This window comes from Eurosta solidaginis, chromosome 3 (genome assembly GCF_040869045.1).
Source record: "Eurosta solidaginis isolate ZX-2024a chromosome 3, ASM4086904v1, whole genome shotgun sequence".
NCBI lineage: Eukaryota > Metazoa > Arthropoda > Insecta > Diptera > Tephritidae > Eurosta > Eurosta solidaginis.
The window spans coordinates 98,757,051-98,777,491 of NC_090321.1; positions in this window are offsets into that span (position 1 = coordinate 98,757,051).

Consider the following 20,441-nt stretch of genomic DNA (forward strand, 5'->3'; position numbering starts at 1 on the left):
TCACCCAAGTGAAACCAAATTCGTATCATATAAGACCATTCATTCACTTCGGTGACTCTCGGTGACTATGGGTGAATGCAGGTGATTGTCTTACGTTTTTTCGTATTATATAGCGACGCAAAGTGTCACGAACACTCATTTTTGCTGTCGAAATATTCACTTGCTTCTGGGTCGCGTTTGCCTCATTCACTTCGCTTTTTTATTGTCGTTTTTTTTATAATTTTTGAGTAAAAATTGAAGAATCTTTACATTTCGTGAAAAAAAAAATTGAAATTTTTCATAGACAGCCGATAATGGTTAAATTTAGAGCTGCGTTTAATGTGGACGCATATTTCGTCAAATAAAATAGAATAAAAAAAAAAATAATGGAAACCTATAAAAACTATAGCCATGAACCCAAACTCTTATTCCTTTTGTAATCGACGTCCCTCAGATAAAATTGTTTCGGGGTTTTAAATTATTAAATACGGACTTTTATTTTATAAGTCCGAACTTTTATTTTTTTTAAACAGACAGAATAAAAGTCCGGCCTTATAACTATGGAACGGCTCATCCAAATGAATCGCAGTTTTAACACAGAATCTTTCTTGTCGCAACAAAAAGCGGTGTATAGAATTTCAAGGGGGTATACTTTATGGCGAAATATGGTGCTTGTTACGTACTGGATCTACATCACTAAAACAACACTTTCTCAAAGGAAAATTTTTTAACCGGACTTTTTCGACGAAAAAAAAAAAATATATTAAAATGAGCCACTGATTATAACTAAGTTATACTATAGTTTCGTCTTTCATCAATATCCTTATCTTCGCAGTTTTATTTCAAAAACTAATTCTCAGTAAAAGGCAAATCAAAATTATTAATTTGATTTTGAATTTTTTTAGTAACTATAATAACTAGAAGATATATGTACCTCCGTGCTACTTTTTTAAAAAAATTTTCTTACAAATGGTTGATTCTGAACGCATATGCAAGACAGATGAGTTTTCGCTGAGAAGTCCTTAATTGAAAAAATACACTGTTTATTAAGCACTGCTTAGGTGGAGTCCCAACCATTTGAACACAGGGACTTGTGCACACAGAGTGAGTGCGCTATTTCCACACCAAGACTATTTTTTTAGGAACGAAGCATTCAAATCCAGGGGAATTAAACTGTCCGGACACAATAAAAGCAAGAGGCCCTAGGCATACGTTGCTAACAACATACAAAGGTCGGCCACTTACGTGCTACGCGTCACCACTTTTTTCGCCCGATTTAAAAATACCCACTCGAAAAGGCTGCAGGGCTGTGAAAACACTGTAGTTAGAACTGACACGGAATACTCACCGAACAGCATTGACCCAGTGAGGCAAAAGAGCTCAATATAAAGGAGCATTTTGAAATGCTACACAGTTTAAGCGGAATTCTCACCAACCAAGACACGCCAGAAAGCAACTGGATGATATATCCCTGCTTCCCAGGTAGATAAGAAGATATCACCACTAGTACTACGATGAGATTCGGAATTTACAAACTCAGCCGTTAAATGTAAAAAAGCACGAGGAATTCCTACATATAATCCACACGGGGAGGGTAAACATCTTTGCCACGTACAGCCCTGCGATCTCCGTTATCAATAAAGTTCATGCAACTGTCGCAGGAATGGTAATCAGACTACATTGTAACGTTCCAGACACTTCCCTGATCTAAGTAATGTAGGTCCAGCATGAGATGTGTCCCCACATATCACCACCCATCTTTTTAATTGTAATGTGGAATCAACGCCTCTAAAAACAATGTCTCCATGCTACTTTGATGATAATTTGTGAGTAGTCGCTCTTAAAAGATGAAGCAAAGCACTGTCAACAAAACAACAAAAGTGCTTATTTACATGATTAAACACTCATCTGGTTTTGTACAAACGCTAAAAATCTAGTTGAGGGGTCAACTGCTAATACGCTACCAAAAATATCGATAGAGGTGTCAAACGATGCGTCCTGACCTCGACAACAATAATCCGAAGGAACAACTTTCTGAATACTGCAAATATCTATGCACTGAAGATTCGTATTTCGGCCTTGGAATTATTGATACGTGGTCAAATCAAACATTTGCACACTCCTCCTATACTTTTGGACGTGTGTTTGTGGTCGACCCCTGCTCTGGAGTATTCACCTTTCTAAACAAACACTATTTTTTTAAGGCAGCTTACATTTTATTTAGAAACAAACAAAAGAATTTTCAAGCTATAAATAAAGACTGCACTTTCCGCTATTATTTTGGTTTTGCAATTATCATATGGTCGACTACAGTATTGCCAAATCATTTACACGCTGTTATTCCGAAAAAAAAAAATGCACTAGAATGAGTTCCGAAATAATGAATAAACCAACTGGCTACATCGGCTACGTAATGTGTTTGACAGTCTCAGTGAATACGTAGTGACTACGTAAGAGGACAAACGCGAATACGTAAGAAGTTATAAAATACGAATTCTGGGTGAATGTGAATGTGAGTGAATGCGACGCAAACATTCACGGTGACATACATAATAAGGGCCTATACTTTTTTGGGGCTGCTGGCAGATGTTCGCTTAATGAAGCAAGCGGCCCTGTGTGAGAATAAAATCTTAATTATTTCATTAAACAAAATTGTACTCGATTAAGTTTCTGTGTGAAAACGGTATTAGGCACTAAAAAATTTGTCTTATATGAGGTTGATGTGTACAAAAAAAATTTACTTTTAAACGCCGAGTGAGAGAAAAAAATGCGCATTATACTCAAAAGAAAACAAATGATCTATTTCCTTAAAATAAAAAGGTACATATTAACCCTCTTATTCATAAAAATTATAAATCAATTTTAAAGCTCCTATAAGCGGAAGTTTGAACTAAGTTTTGAACATGATTAAAACACTTACAAGTTATAACCGTTATCTTTTCTGATAGGCCTTGATTTTTTTGAACGAAGAACTTCTATTAAAATACCTTTTAGAAACGCTAAAAACACTAGCTGGCACTTGTATTATAGGAAGCTGAGGGAGCTATTGCCTGCGGCGACTCTTGTAAGTTCGGACTAGTCCACATCTGTCCTGTCCGATGAAAACTTACAGGGGAAAAGAGAATCGCCCTGGTAGTCTATTCTTATAGCGTCCAGTAGGCGGCTCTTCAATAGAGCCACAAGAAGTAAACTACCCTCGGAGTGGGTGTTCTATAAGGTAAGTCTGGGGATTTATAAATGAGAAGTAAGCAAAGCCAAGCGAAATTTATGAGAAGCTGCTTGCTTCTTGCTTGGAAGGTTGCAATGAATCCCCGAGGCTTAGAAAAGTATTCCCATGGAATCTTTCCCCTTTAGGGTATCTGAGGGCTGAAAATGGGGCTGGTCGTTGAGTAGCGGGGAATCCCAAAATATTCTATTGGACATTCATTTTCCTGATGTCCCAGTTGCGCAGGAGTCTCCGTTCGCTCAGTCGGCGATTGTTGTTATGCAAGGATGCCGGCCATTCCACTACGAGAAAGTCACATTGCCTGGGCTGTCAATTCGTTCAAACCCTTCAAGTCTCCGGCTCGGATGGCATTATTCATCAGCAACTTCAAATTTCTTTAGGAGCTTCCTGCCGCTGCTTGGCCATCTTTTACACTAACTGCCTTGAGCCTAGCTATAATTCGAACTCTTGGAACACGGTCAAGGTTATCCTCCTTCCAAAGGTCAGCAGAAGCTCTCATCTACCTAAGGATTTCAGACCAATAAGTCTTTCGTCGTTTCGTTGGAGTGGTTGATTGATCTGTACCTATGGGAAAGGATACCTCCGGGGTTGCTATTGGCAGCATGCCTATTGTAAAGGCAGATCGACGAAAACGGCTCTCGATTCGATTGTTAAGCAAATAGAGAGGTCCCCAAAACACAAAGACATTGCTCTGGGTGCCCTCCTAAACATCGATGAAGATGCCCGCTTTCAGAACTCCTTCGAATGAGAGGAGGGTGTCCCAGTGGTACTTCTCATATGGTTAAATATTTGGGGATTGTTTTGGACAAGGAGCTATCCTAGTGACCCAATGTGGACGATAGGGCCAGGAACGCCGCGGTTGCTTTGTACTGTTGCAGGGGGGCTATAGTCAAGCTACGGAAATTTGTGAAGAAATTTTATCGCAAACCTAATACAGTTTGAAAAACAATATCTCAAATCGCAAAATGGGGTTTCCAAAATGAAGTTAATTAAAAATCTACGAAAAAACGAAGCAATTTGCAGCAAAAAGGTCTTGAAAAGGATTTGGTAGTAGTTAGTATATGCATTCTATAATTTGAAGTTCTATACTACATAATTGTTTGAAATCCAAAGCATTTATTACTTAATCACTTGTATTGTAATGTACAAAGTATGATCTCCTTTGCAAAGAATTTAATTTTTCATGATCAGGATCATGACCCGTAAGTAACTCGGTCCGAGAGATTGAAGAAATAGAAGCTATGTGGTTGAGAATCAACAAATGTTATATATGTAAGTGTAGTAACAAAATTTTTTATTTACAGCTATTTTGAAGCATATAGGACTTTGTTCTAAGTTTATTTCATGGGTAAAAACATTCCAAAGGTGCACATCCCTAGCGAGAAACATTCTGCGTGTAATTTTTGAGTTAGCTCCCTGTTGATCTAGGTGTGCGATGTTATTGGTATCAATAGAGCTTTAACAACTTTAAGCTTAATCGTAATCTCTTAATATGTAATAGATATACATATTGTAATGAATTTAGGGAAACTCCGCTTAATTGCAACCTCATACTAACGTTCGAATCACTAAACTGTTGAATTAATAACTCCACTATTCCATAATGCAAAATGGCCTTTATTAAAGTACTCCACAATAACACTTGTACTGCTCAACAAATAGCGTGCTTAAAGCAAACTGAGTTGTCGTGCCTCAGCTGCTACTGCTTTTATACTTTTTGGTTTCCTCGTTGACATATTTCTAGGCGTTTCTATTTCTAGAATTTGGTACCAGCTATAAAATTACCAGCTATAACATAACTACAGATGCACGTTTTAGCTTCTCATCTGCGCGTGTATATGTGTGATAATTCCCTAGATAATTGCCTGCTTTTGGTAGCATCTCAGATAAGATATATGCATGTGTTTGTGCATCTCTCTCCGCTGCGTGTACGTACATATGTATGTGTAGATATAATGATTTATTCGTTTATGCAGATACAAGTGACTGTCTGCTTTATTGTTGTTGTGGCTTCATTTACTTAGCATCAGACTAGTGATGTGAGTATCACTTAGTGTCACTAATATTCGTCCCAATATTATATAATTCACGAATTATTATGATCAGCTCAAGTCAAATGCTTACATACAATTAGTCCAAGGGCTTTGACAGTTTTCTGATATTTTACAACATTTCCAATAAGTTAGTAAGGGAGACGTCATTCAGATTATAGGCATAATAAAAAATTGCATTACTCTGTGTTTGCTTGTTATTTTTAGACCATTCATATAAAGCACTACCAAGTACCCGGCTTACTTCGTTACGCCGCAAAAAGTAAATCTATTCCCGCATTGTGTTCCACACTGGAGCAGACCTTATCGTATAAGCCTCGTTGTTCATTAGTTAGCTTTAGCTCATTTTCTAATAAAAAGTGGTGCAGCTCATGAGTATTGTGCATTATTTCGCACATTGTAGAAGCGGGGTCTAAGTCAGAGCTAGTGTGGTTAGGTTCAGGCAAACCGAAATCCTTTATACGTTTCCTCTGCATATGAAAAAACCAAATTATCAAGAAGAATAAGGCCTGTATTAAAAATGTCTTCAGTAATGTCCATTTCAGTATCAGTACTACTCTGGCACACATTATGCAAAATATCTTCACATAAATTTTTGCAGAACAAATTCCATAAATCTGTTGGATAAGAAACTTCGCCATAAATAAGCACGATAGAAAAGAGCTCTCTCATTTTGTGCGCGCTCTCAGAGACGGTGGCATCAAACAATGTATTCTTCTAATGATCATCATCCTGCAGTAAATGTCGTGCCTGCCAAGCTGCTGGATATGTTGGATATAGTTGACCATCTAATCGACGTAAATCAGTGAAAGACAGTGAAAGATGTCGGTCCTCGAACATGATGTAGTAGTAGTCTAAGATAAAAACATTCTGAGTAATTAGGACGTATGGTATGTACTAGACTGAGTTGGTCCCCATAGAAAAAAAAAATGTTTGCTAATGTCCGCCCCTAAATTTGAAGATTATGTTGATAGGGTTTCGGAAACATTTTTTAAAATTTTTTTTTTGATCCTTCGAAATACAGCCGAAAATGTTTTTCGTTGTAACTTGGTTATTTGACGTCCGATTTTTAAAATTGATATGTCATTATTTTGGCCTTGAGAAGCTTCAGATTTCCGTTTAATGTCCTTTTAAGCTATGAAGTCGTTTTCACATGATTAGGTCAGCTAACAAAATTGTGAGTCAAACCTGTTGTTTCGTATTTATAATAATAACGCTATGCGACAAAATCAACTTTTTTTCTGGGTATTGGACAAAACCCACTTTTTTGTAGAGATTGAGGCTAAGTAAACAAAGCGCTATCTCCATTTTTCGAACTTAGCCTCCAAAAAATAGATATCGGCTTACGAAGTTCGAAGTTCGAAATTCTACATTTCGAAATTTTATTCTTTTGTTAACGCGTTCAGCAAATTGAAATAGTAAAAATGTGGGCGTGGCCGCTCTTTTCCCTTATTTGAAGGGCTGAATTCTTTTTTTGAGAAATTTAGTATAACAGCTGTTATACGAGGTGAAAAGTCAGACTCTGACTTCTGACTTTTCACCTTTACTGTTAGCTGACTTAATCATGCGAAAACGACTTCATAGCTTAAAAAGACATTAAACGGAAATGTGAAGCTTCTCAAGGCCAAAATAATGACATATCAATAACCTAGTTACAACGAAAAAACATTTTCGGCTGTATTTCGAAGGATCAAAAAAATTAAAAAAAATTTTTCCAAAACCCTCTCAACATAATCTTCAAATTTAGGGGCGGACATTGGCAACTTTTTTTTTCGACCCAGTCTAGTATATACACTACCCAACGCAGTTTCTCGCTTAATTCCGGGCTGATTAGGAACATTCTCTTCACGCTTTCTACGTTGCCATTTTTTTATTAGACCAAGTGTAATAGGCGGGTACTTCGGAGTAAAGCAAAGTCTTTGCAAAATCGTCAACTGAACAAATGGAAAACATGCTGTCAAAGTGGTTTGTAATGGTCCCTTCCCTTTGTCCATTTTCTAAGTGAACAGATAGATGTACAACCGTTGGGAATCGCTCATGAATCGAAAATCCCAGTAATCTCCAAATACCTTAAATAGCTGCCATTCAAAAAATTTTGCACTTCCTCCTTATTATCTTGAATGGAAAATGTCGCTGCGTCGCTACCTTTGTTGACATACATACTTACAAATATATTTTATTGATTGCGCTGAATGACAGTACTCTACATTTACGTGAGCGGAGAAACATCTGGCAAGAACGGGGCAATATGGAACGATCCATCAGTTGTCGACGTTGTACCTATTAGAAAGTACATGGGTATAGCCACCGTCCGCTGAAGACCTTCGTCTATATTTTGGATATCCCCCTTCCCCGGTCTGCGGATGCTGTAGGAGCTCGCGTGGGTATCGTTTTGAGCATCTTCCATTCAACATACAGGGCGCTGATAAATGATTAACCCCACATGGGCCGTGAATCATATTTTTAGTTATTATATCATACAACATCGGATCTTCGTCTTTATTTGGAATTTCCGCTGATATAATGCGATCCGTGTCATCGGGAAGAATTTTGTCTATTAGCCAAATTAAAATATGCGCGTGAGGTAAACCTCGCTTTTGCCATTCAACAGTAAACATATGGCATATAACTTTTCCAAAAATATCTTTCTTTGTAATTAAACTCATGAGTTGGTGTATTTTGATATGGAATATTCTTGACACAATGTCACGGCGCTCACTTGGTTGTTGATTTGCAACAAATTCGTTCTTGATTTCACTCCACTCTGGATTCCATGTGAATGTTATAAATAAGTCAGGCCTTCCATAATGACGGACATATAAGAGGGCGTCTTGTGTACGTTCATGCAAATATCGAAGCAATCCAGTAAATGAAGACGGCAAAATTACTAACGGACCAATATTTTCAGGATTGCAATCCTCGTTAACAGCATCCCTTAGATATATATAACTATTTGCACGCAACGTCTTTTGGTGTGCTCCTATAAAATTCAACCTTTTGGTCACCATTTTAGCAGCCATGTCCACACAGTATCGGTTAAAGAGATGTCCATATCTATGAAGCGCATTAAAGCTATTTTCTCTAATCATAATTTTATATGCATAAAATTGCATACATGAAACGGTTTTTTGTGGGTTAGGTGCCCACTGCCTGGAGAAGTTTGCGGTACATTTATCCTGTAACCGCCCTACCATTTAAAAATATGATAGGGTATTGCAAGGGGTCATATGAAGGATGAATTCTGACACACGATGGAAAGTGTTATGGTGTTATCGACCAGCATTTTCGTCAACTATCAATACTGCGACCTCGCCTGTACTCGGGGCATTATATCGACCACGGTGTTCATTAACAGGGCGTTTGTCGGCATGGATTAATACCCCATAATTATTCGGATTAGATGGCATGCGGTCCATAGAAGTCATAAAACTTCGAACATACACATTATTTTCAAGCAGAATTTCTTGAATTAATTTCAAAATATCTCTTTGAAGAGTTGGTGCAGCATTTTGGAGCAACGAAAGCTGCTCCTCTTGGGAAGAAATATATATTTGTTAAAATTTTGGAACCATGTTGGGCGGTGGTAATATTCTTCCAATAATATGGTACACTTGTCCATGTATTTTTTTCTAGGCAATGTTTTGCAGCATACAATCATAAGCACAATGAAGTTTGAAAAAGACATACACAGGTACGTTTCTTGATTTGCGCCCTCTAGCTTCCATATGTATGTACAATGTAGATTGCCCTTTATTGGTAATTTGTGATACACAACGGCTAGGTGATAGAGAAAGTGGATGAATATTAGTATTAGTGAGTAGCAACCGTCGTCGTAAAATGTCACCTTCCAGTTAGTTGCAGATATTTTGATATGACTGCACTCCTTTGTAATGTGGTTCTTGCTCATGAACATCGAGAAATTCAATTCGTTGGGGTTTTTGTTCATGAAGCTAGTTATCCCCCGAAATTTACATATGAATTTATTGTACTTTGGTGCATCAGTGGTTTGTCTCGATTTTGTATACAATATTTTTACACGAAAAAAAATTATAAAATACGTAAAAAGCATATTTCGTGAGCCTTTTATGAAAAGTTAATTATAGTTGCAATTTAACAACAAATTGCCCGAAAATTAATGTTTTATAGGCTGTTGAAGAAAAAAGGCAGATAGCGCTAGATCGGATTCAATTTCAGTACGGGCTTGGACGATGATATCGCCAGTTATTTTTTGTTCGACCTTTTTGTGGCAGAGTAAGCGTGGCCTTACGTATTACAGATTTCAGGTCGCTTGTCATAAGAATTGACACTAAATTAAATAAGCCTGATATAAGTTGCACTTCTTTTGGTGCGACTCTCAAAAGGCGATATGTTCAGGAACATTTCATTCTGTCACAGCTGGTTACCAAACTAATATGTATGTATGCAGTTGTGTGTATGTGATGCCTACTTGTGTGCCTATGAGTCCGATTATTTGTTACTCCACACATGAATTTCTGTTATTCAATCGTTTATTTAAGTGAGCATGTTAAAGGGATACTAAATTGAAAGGATAATAACTTGTGACTTACGTTTTTATTAGCTGCTTTTCCTCTTTGTGAATTACGTGACCGCAATGATAAAACTAAATTGGCCAAATTATTTTGTAAATGAAAGGTCTAAGGCAAACTTACTCAAATATAAAATTGAAAAGGAATGCTGACATGATAATAATCATTTACATTTGAGCTTTTATAGTATGAGCCAAATAAATACCATGAATTAAAAAATAATAGTTTTGGCTCCTCATACCATTATACTTTTAAGAAAAAATTTAAAAATTAATTAGGTAATTAACAAGGTCTCTTATGGAGTTTTTTTTAATACGACCCTTGCTCGTCGCATTTAAATATATCCGTAAGAAGAGTCATCAGAAAAAACATTAACGAATCGAAATTTGTGTAACCGGAAATCTTTTTATTGATACTTACCATTTTTACAAAATCAAAAAGATTGTAAGCACTTCCTTTATATAAATGAACAAAAATCAGCGAAAGATGTGTCCTTATACAAAGACATATTCTTGCTGAACTTTGATTTGAAAATTTTGAGACAGAAATTATAGAAATATTTATGAGAAATAAAAATATAAAAGTGGAGCGCACATTGGATTGGAAAGTTGGCAGGAAAGGAGTCAACTTATCAATATATAGTCAATTAATAGCGCTCCACCTTTATATTATTATTTCTCATAAATATTTTTCCAATTCCTATGTCAAAAATTTTAAAATTAAAGTTCAGCAAGAATATGTCTTTATATACGGACACATTTTTCGCTGATTTTTGTCCATTTATATAAAGGAAGTGCTTAAATTTTTTAGTTTCTACTGTTCAATTCTAGGTGGAAAAAGTAGTGAATACTTTCATAGCAGTAAGATTTAAATATGGTAAGCTATTATTCGCTGTTTCTGTATGGATGCAGCAATATCTTGATTCGCTTACACTTGTTCGTTTCCTAACCACAACCTTTATGGTTTGCTTCAGATCGCGGAATTGGATTTGCTTGTTTAACGAAATGTGAATCATACTTGAGCTTGTATTTTATCACCCCCCTTCAAAACGTAAATGGCATATAGGTAGGGTAGGCTATCATACGCTGATGTTTTTGTCGTATCAGCAACACCTTGATTAGGTCCAACTTTTTCGTTCTAAGCCGCTACCTTCTTCGTTTGTTTTAAAGTGGGAACTTTAATTTACTTTTTTTTTAAAGAAATGTGAGCCATACTTGTATTTTATCAAATGAAGCAGATTATGCAGTGTACATATGTATGTATATTAACGTAAATGAAGAGGGCTTCACTGTTTCTGTATAATAGCTGTTTCTGTATAATATTTTTATTTTCTCGTGGATACTCTAACTGCCGCAATCGCTCCATTTTGTACATAGCCTTCTCGTTGCATGGTGTTTTTCCCATTAGTTTGGCGCAATCGAGCTCTTCTATACGAGGGCCATTGAAAGATTTTACTCGTCTTAATGCCTGGCCTTTGGCGAAAAGTGCAGACCCTAGATACACCCCTGCGTTATCCACCGTACATTATTCTAAATATTTCAATCCGTGCGCCCCTAGCGGACCCTTTTGTAACATGTTTTATTCTGTCATCGACCTCTGAGCTCACTTTGAAGTTTAAAGTCTCTAGCTCATCGAGAAATTATTTTCAAAATTCCAAATTCTCATCTAATTATTTCGATCCGTGCGTCGCCTAACGGAATTTTTTCTTCTTCTGTTCCTTTGTCACGGTGTCTTAACCTATGTGTGAAGTTTCATGTTTTTAGCTCAATGAGAAGTTATTTAAAAATCGATTGCAAGATTTGTATTGAATATGAAACATTCAACCGACTTAATATAAAGTAAATAACAAAGCACATATGACGTGTTTAAAACCATAGAACATAATAATAATTCCCAACTTTTTTACTCTACAAAGCCCACCCAATCGACACTAGGGGCGCATCCGTATGGCTCACGGATTTGTAATTTTTGTTTGCAGAGTCGTTGAAAGGCAGGGATTTGATCCAAAACTGCTTAGCTACAGAGAATTGTAAACTCATCAGCTAAGTAAAACACAAACAAGGTAGATTAAGTACTACTGACACATAAATAGTTAGAAAATAATAATAATCAGGTCTGCAGGATAAGTGAATTGATAATTATTACCAGAGGAAAGAATAGATTGTTTAATGCTTAAAAATGATTCCGAACTATCAATTATGCCTGAGTGAGAGTTATAATCCTGACATGGGCTGCGGAAGGGCTCATTTTATTCTAAATTGGTTCTACATTGTTTCAGAAAAATGGGCTTAAAATGTCTAGTTGGCTGAGAAGGAACATTAAAGTTAACTTCGCTTAGTAAAAAAGGATTAAAAACCAAGCCGTTCACAAATTTGATCATAAAAATTACTCAAAGCATCTCTCTACGACTTCACAGTAAAAAGTGGAATCTTACTTTTAATACCAGTTGCTATTGAACTTAAACATTCTTTTACTCAGCTGAGCAGAGCTAACAGATTATATTAATTTTGTTCGCATAACGGTAATCCGTAACGGCATAAACTAATCGAGATAGATATATACTTTTATATATCAAAATGATCTGGGCGAAGAAAGAAATTCATTTAGCCATGCCGGTCCGTCCGTCCGTCCGTCCGTCCGTCTGTCCGTTAACACGATAACTTGAGTAAATTTTGAGATATTTTGATGAAATTTGGTATGTAGGTTCCTGGGCACTGATTTCAGACCGCTATTTAAAATGAACGAAATCGGACTATAACCACGCCCATTTTTTTCGATATCGAAAATTTTGAAAAACGGGAAAAGTGCATTAATTCATTACCAAAGATGGATAAAGCGAAGAAACTTGGTAGATGGGTTGACCTTATGACGCAAAATAGAAAATTAATAAAATTGTGGGCTATTGGCCCACTTTTAAAGGAAGGTAATTTAAAAGTTTTGCAAGCAGTAATTTGGCAGTAGTTGAAGATATTGTGACGAATATGAGTGACACAAAGTGATACTCACATCCCTAGTCTGATGCTAAGTAAATGAAGTCACAACAACAATAAAGCAGACAGCCACTTGTATCTACATAAACGAATAAAACATTATAAACATTATAAAACGCAGCAGAGAAGAGATGCACAAACACATGCAGATATCTTATCTGAGATGCTACCAAAAGTATGCAATTGTAATTGTTGAAGTGTCGCTCACAAATACACGCATATGAGAAGCTATATACGTGCATCTGTAGTTATAATTATATGGCGGCAAGTAAGTAAATTCTGGAAGCGCCTAGAAGATGCCACGAGGAAATCACAGAGTATAAAAGCACCAGCGGTAGAGGCGCTATAACCAGTTTTTTATTAAGCATGCAATCTGTCGGGCAATAGTAGAGTTTCATTTAATCTATCAGTCAGTTTGGTTATTAAGCAAGCTAGTTGCAAAGTATAAGTGTTATTGTGAAGTACTTTAATAAAGGCCATTTTTCCATTATTCAATATTGGAGTTATTTATTCAACAGTTTAGCGATACGAAGGTTAGCAGAAGATTGCAAATAAGAGGATTTGCCAGTAAATTCGTTACAATATCATAATGAAATTTTGCAGGAACGTTACTCCTATTACTATGTGTGATGACGAACACGCCCAATTTTAAAGAAAAAATTTTTAAGTCAAATTTTAACAAAGAATTAAATATCTTTACAGTAGTAGTATTAGTAGTAGTAGTAGCAGTTAATTATGTCAACATTGAATTCCAGTAATGATATCGTGCAAAAAATACAAAAATAAAAGAAAATTTCAAAATGGGCGTGGCTCCGCCCTTTTTCATTTAATTTGTTTAGAACTGAGCACGCATGTTTATGTGTAATGTTAATTTTTTCACGTATCGCCACAAAAGGGAAGATTTCAAACATGCATTGATCTCATCTGCCCGTGTGGATCGTGGAATAACGGGCAATGTTTGTCGAAAGTCACCTGCCAATAAAATGAAGCACCACCAAAAAGCCTTCGGTTTCCACGTAAATCTTGCATCGTTCGATTTAATGCTTGATGATTTTTTGTTTGCCATTGTGCTGCTTGTTGCAAAACTTTTGCCATCGCTGAATTTTTGGACATGTTACAGGTTGGAGTTTCAACCAACTGTATATTCAATGGCAATTTTAAAGCTGAATGAGCTGTTCGTCCTCCATCCAATAAAGTTGCAGCAATTCCAGAAGAAGCGAGTGCCAAAGCAATTTTCTGTTGCGATCGGATGTTTGTTAAAATCAATGAAATCAGAAATGTTTTTCCGGTTCCGCCAGGTGCATCCAAAAAATATAATCCACCAGTGTTATCAGAAGCAGCTTGCATGATTTTGTCATATATATCCTTTTGTTGATTGTTCAATTTGGTGATGTTGGATTGAACAAATTTAAGTAAATCGTCACAATCGAATTGTTGTTCATGCTGCAACTCTCGATCAAATAAATCATGCATTGGACAATTGGTGAAATCAAAGCTAACTGCCCCAATGCTTTATTGGCAATCGCAAGACACATATCTTCAATTATTATCGAAGCTTCATTGTACATTTTTAATGTAATCGGCAAATCAGGATCCATTGCTCTACGACGCGTCCGAATTAAAATATCTTCAGTCATGTAATCTTTATATTTATTCCACAATTCAATTGGATTCGATGGCATGCATGTTGATATTATAATAGAATATAGCATTCGTATTTGCTGTGGATGAGATGAAATCGATGCATCATGAAGTGTTGCGTCCCAATGAGTGTCATCTTCTAACAAATGCAAGAGCTGACATGCTTCGCGATATGTCTGACAAAAATGACCGTGAACTGCTCTTAAATCCTGAAATGAGCTTGGTCCTCGAATGTTTACCAACAACATTCGCAAAAAGAAACATTCAGCATTGTTGGGATATACCGTATACATCCTACCCAAGGCATCTGTTTGGAAAATACCTGGATGACCATCAACTTGTGTTCCTTGTTTACGCCGTTGTAATTTTTTTGATGATGCATTCCACGTATAATATTGCGGTATATCAACGTATATCAAATTTCTGGCAAATGTGTCGATTTCACACAATTGAAAAAAAGCAGTTAAAGTAGTTGCTGGTGGTTGTGCTGCTCTCTGCTGTACATTCTCAGTAGAGAAATAAAATCGTTGACCATTCTCCAGATGAACTGCCAAATGGACAACAACATGATGTCTTTCGTGCAAAGGAAACAAAAAGATACGCCAAACTTCTTCATTACTGCTTATGTATCGCCCCATTTGATATTGAGTGATTTCATTATTTCTTTTTTCACCATGTACTCTAAAAATAGCAAAATCACTTCCTTTATTCACATATTTACAAATGTATTTGATAGACTTTACTGAGTTACAGTACTCAACATTTATGTGAGCCTGAAAAACTTTTGACAGTATCTGTGAATATGGCACGACCCAGCGATTGTCAACTTCGATGTCTTGATTACGCACTCTTATTATCGCCGTTTTACCATTATTTTCAAATGATCGACGTCGATACAATGGATATCCGTCATTGCCTCTTATGGTATCGGAAATTAATGCTCTCAAATACCGCTTTGAACATTTCCCATCGATCATACATGGTGAATTCATATTTATTTCACCGCATGGACCGTGATTCATGTTTTTTGTTACCACTTCAAATATTTCGGCTGATATGACGCTCTCAAACTTGTCCGGTGTTATTTTACGTAACAGCCATATCAATATGTGTACGTGTGGCAAACTTCTTTTTTGCCATTCAATCGAGTACACCCAACATTGTACCTTTCCAAAAACGCTTAATTTCACAATTAAATCCATCAGTGCCTTCAATTTTTGCCGGAACACACGTGCTGTAACATCGTGTCGATTTGTTGGTGACTGACCGTCGAACAAATTATTTTTTATATCGTTCCACATCGGATTACACGTAAAAGTGATGAAAAAATGTGGTCGGCCGTATTTTCGAACATATGACATAGCATCTTGTGCATATTCGTGCATGTGGCGTGGACTACCAATATAAGAAGCTGGTAATATCGTCAGATGATATCATTCACAGTTGCATCATTCGCTATTGCATCTTGCAAATGTATGTACAATTCAGATCGCAATTTGGCTTGATTGAATCGGATGAAATTGAGACGTTCAGTTTCATTTTTTGCATACATGTCTACAATGTATTGGTGAAAAAGTTTACCACATCTCAGAATGTAATTTTGTTCTTGTGCACGAATCATCAATCGATAAGAATAAAGCTAAGGCCACACTGAGCTGCACTACACTGCGCTGCAAAATATTCTTCGCATGTATTCTTATGGAATAATTCTTACCTAGCGGCAGCAGCACTGCGCGGCGCGGCCATGAGCGGCAATGTTGATCAAATAGGCAAAAAAGTGAAGCGCCGCTGCCGCTACATGTCGCACCGCTTAGTGTGCACGCACTTTAATAATTCCTCGCACTAACTTTCTTTTGAACATCTCTACGTGTAAAAAATATGTTCATTCGATTTTAAATTTTAGTTTATAATTAGTATATTATTTACCGGTTCTTGGATCTATCATTGGTATATTAATGTGATGACCATCATCACCTTTCCAATGTAGAATTGGATATTGTAATGCGTCGTAACTGCGATGAAGCTCCGAAACACGCTGTAATTGTTCATTTCTAGGATGAAGTACAATATAGCGGGATTGAAACTGATCGCCAACAATTACAATTGCCACTTCATCAGCCGTCGGTACATTAAATCTTCTGGCATGCTCACCAAAAGGCGTTTTATATGCTCTGATTATGGTTTTGTGATTATCAGATACATACGATCGAGAGCGGTTTTGACAGTTTCACAAATTCATTGTTCTGATGAAAAAATCTTTGGAGATCGCAAATAATCGCTCGTTTTGTATGTGAGCCAATTGTGCAACGTTCATCCAACTTACGGTTTTCATCTCCGATAAAATATATTTGCAAAAATTTATTGTTAGCGTCAGGAAATGGTAACAATGCACCCGCTCGATGATAAATTTGACCTTGATCTGTAATGTGTATGCAATGTAATTTGAAGTTTGATCAGAATCCTTAAAAACATTGTAGAAACTGTTACTTAGATCCATATAACAATTATATATTCCACATGAAGTAATCACCTTAAATGTCGGCATAAAATTGCCTCTTATAATTTTTGTAGCACCAACAGAAGTCATTTGAAATGATGAATTGTATTCTTGTATATGATTCCGAATTTTTACGTCATGGGTTTTCCTTTTTGAGAAGATATACGATTTCAGATCCTCCTCAGTAATATCCCTCTCGAATCTTGACACGAATATCGATTTTTTAGGAGGGACTACAACCAACTTCCTAGTTCCAGGCTCAGTCGGCAAGGAACGGGTTGCAGGTTCAATATTTTTTCTTGCTGCTAGTTTTGTTGAAGGTGCCTTTTATGTTGAAGGCTCTACTGTAAGTGGACTTGGAGATGATAAGTTTATTAATTCTATCGTGCTGGGTACCGGAACGATTGGGTTCTGGATGTTTTGAACGGGGTCTAGGGTCAGTACGCCAGCCGAGACATCAGTTCGTTTTCGTTTGCTGTCACGACTGTCGCTATTAGCATTAGCAGCTGAATCGGTACTACATTTGAAAGTTTTAAACAAGTTTTCATAATGCTTGAAATAAAATGCTTCGACATTGGTTATCCTCCAAAAATCAACGAGTACAATGGATCAGGTGGAGTTTCGAATGCCGGCAATTTCACTTTGCCATTAGCACAACACATGCCAGTCGTTTCACCAAGAAACTTAGCTGCTTCACAATGTGGACATATCTCACTCATAAATCCAATATATCCATGCATACTGTAATCAATTTGTGGATCGAAATTAAAAGCAGCACGATACATATTTTCTAGAACACGACGTCGTGTTTGTCTTGGTCGTGCTGGATTTCTTTGCCGCTGTGGTTCTGCAGATCTATTTCGTACATATCGTTCACGTCGTATTTCATTTTGCTGTGACAGTTCATCAATACTTTGCGCTCTTCTTTGAAGTATCATTCTGTTAGCACTACGCGTACGTCGACCGATATTTTGACTTCTGGCTCGAGGAATTTTCTTCAAGAGAAAGGAAAAAATTCACTAAAACTCCATGTTCAACGCAAGAAATTAAATCTAAGAAAAGCACATGTGCAAACAAAAAATGCGCGGTCGAAATACATCCACACGTATATGTCCAAAAGACAAAACGAAAATACAAACCGTGTAAAAAATTTTATGAAAAATACAATAAAACACGTGCGCACGATTAGATACAGTTGAAATCACTGAATGTATTCTGTAAAATGAACGAAGAAAGAACATTTGAAAAAATAAATTTGAAGAGAAAAAAAAACATTATACATCATTGCCACAATTTTCTACTATGTTTTTGTTCAACGATAGGACATACTTACAGAAGGAATTCCCAATGTATTATAAATATTGATATGAATTCAATTGAAAATGAAGAAATACTCAATTATGAATCGAAAACTACATAAATATTGAACACACGTGTTGATTTTCCATAGTTCATAACAAAAAGACCTAATGTCAATATACACCGAAAGTACGATGTGACAGATATATTGTGTTGTGGTGTATCTCTTTCCATTGTATCTGAAAAATCCCTATTGCCAAAATGGCCGCCATGTTCATTCGATCAGATGCAGATGAATCAGTACAACACATCATAAATACATTTCTTCATTACTTTTTTTTAAATTTTTTTATTCTCAAGGCGTCAGAGTAAAAAAGTTAGTAAGTGTGTAGGAACAACAATTTTCGGGACGCTGGTGAATATATTCGTTGAACTGGAGGGATAAAGGCGTTAGGTTACCAAATAGTTGTACCGATATTGATTCGAAAACAGGTGGGCGAATGTTTCTAATGTTGACTTGATCCGTAGTTCGAAGAAACATTGTATATGTAAATCTTATGGCTATCAGATTTGGTAGTCGTAAATTTGCAAGTTGAGTGGCAATAGTCAACGATTCTGTATATTAGTTTTCCCAATAATTGATTTCTCGTCATTGAAGAAGATTTAATACGTTGCGTCGAACCGTTGTTTATTGGGACAGTTCTGTAATGAAGAGATATTGTAAATTTTCAGTAAGGAAGGGACAATTTGAAAAGAACCAGTTGAAATTTGCGGAATGTCGGGTTTTGATTTCGAGGAAGCTAAAATATTGACCGAAATAATGCATCAGCGCTTTCAAGATTATTTCAACTGTATTCATGGTTGTTTCTAAAGAAAAGCAACGCAATTCTATTACAATGTTGTTTCTTTGACACAACAAAATCACACTTAATAAATTTAGTGGGACATTACTCACCAAATTGAAGCACAGCATATACCGAATTTACTTAAATCCAGTTCATTTATTTTTTCTTTCACAGTTTTTATGAAAAAAAAAAAACAAAACAAATGACTTTTTTTTTCGTTTGGTTTTCACTTGAGAAATGCCGAAGGTCAAATTATAATTCTAGAAACAGGAATTCCATTGAATAATGCAAAATGGAAATAGGCACCACCTACTCCATTTCATGAACTAACGCAAATATGCAAATAAGCACCATCATTGGGTATGAAACGTAGCCGCAGCTTGGTGTGATATATCTCATGAACAGCTCGACCAATTTCAATCAAACTTTACAGAAACCTTCTACATGATAGCCCAAATGTAACGTAGAAATTTGGTGGAGCCGCACAGTTAGCGATTTGATTTCCCTACCGGCGTTAAACTAATAAGTCAGTTGTTTCTTGTCCGATCAAAATAAAACTTGGCAGGACAGAAGTTTTCATAAAAGGGAAGGTGAAAAATGCAAAAGTGTATACATTTTTGGAAATAAAAATGACACCGCCTGTTTTATATATATTGTTATGGAATCGCATCTACTATGGGAGCAGCAAGGAAGGCAGTCGGCATGATATTGTGGTGCACAGTGGCTAGTCATGTCGGCTGGGCTGGGTTCTTGCCAACCTTGCTGTCCTGCGCCATAACAAAAAAAAGTTCCTATCATGCCTTAAAATAACCGTCAAAACTGACAAAAATAGCGCAGAGCCGACTCAAAACGCTTATAATTCAAAATAAAACAATATCCGGCCGAACCGGATGTCACGGACAGACCGTTACAACATTCAAAAATTTTAACTTCAAAAAAACTAAACGCAAAAAAAAAATTACCGAACCGGACATGGCCGGTTACTAACACTGAAAATCGAAAAGAAAAACAACCAAAAAGAAATGGGCCGAATATAACGTGGGGCGCCGCGGGTGTTGTTGCGACGCCCGTTACATATTCCCACCTTCAAATCCATGGCCACCGACGCACCTGATTTTCGGTGGCCCCTTACCTGTATTCCCTACGTGCCTTCTAAATCAAAGAGGACGTCAGCATTCCCATTTATAAACTTTATTAATTACAATTAATTTTTTTTTTTAAAGAAAATCAATAATACAATTTTTGTCTGTTTTGCTTAATTAATATAACCCTACAGCTCATGGAAGCAATTCTTATGTTATGAAACGTTAAGGAAGAATTCTAAGCTAATGATAATCGCTCTCTGTTTTCGCGGATTTAGCTGTAA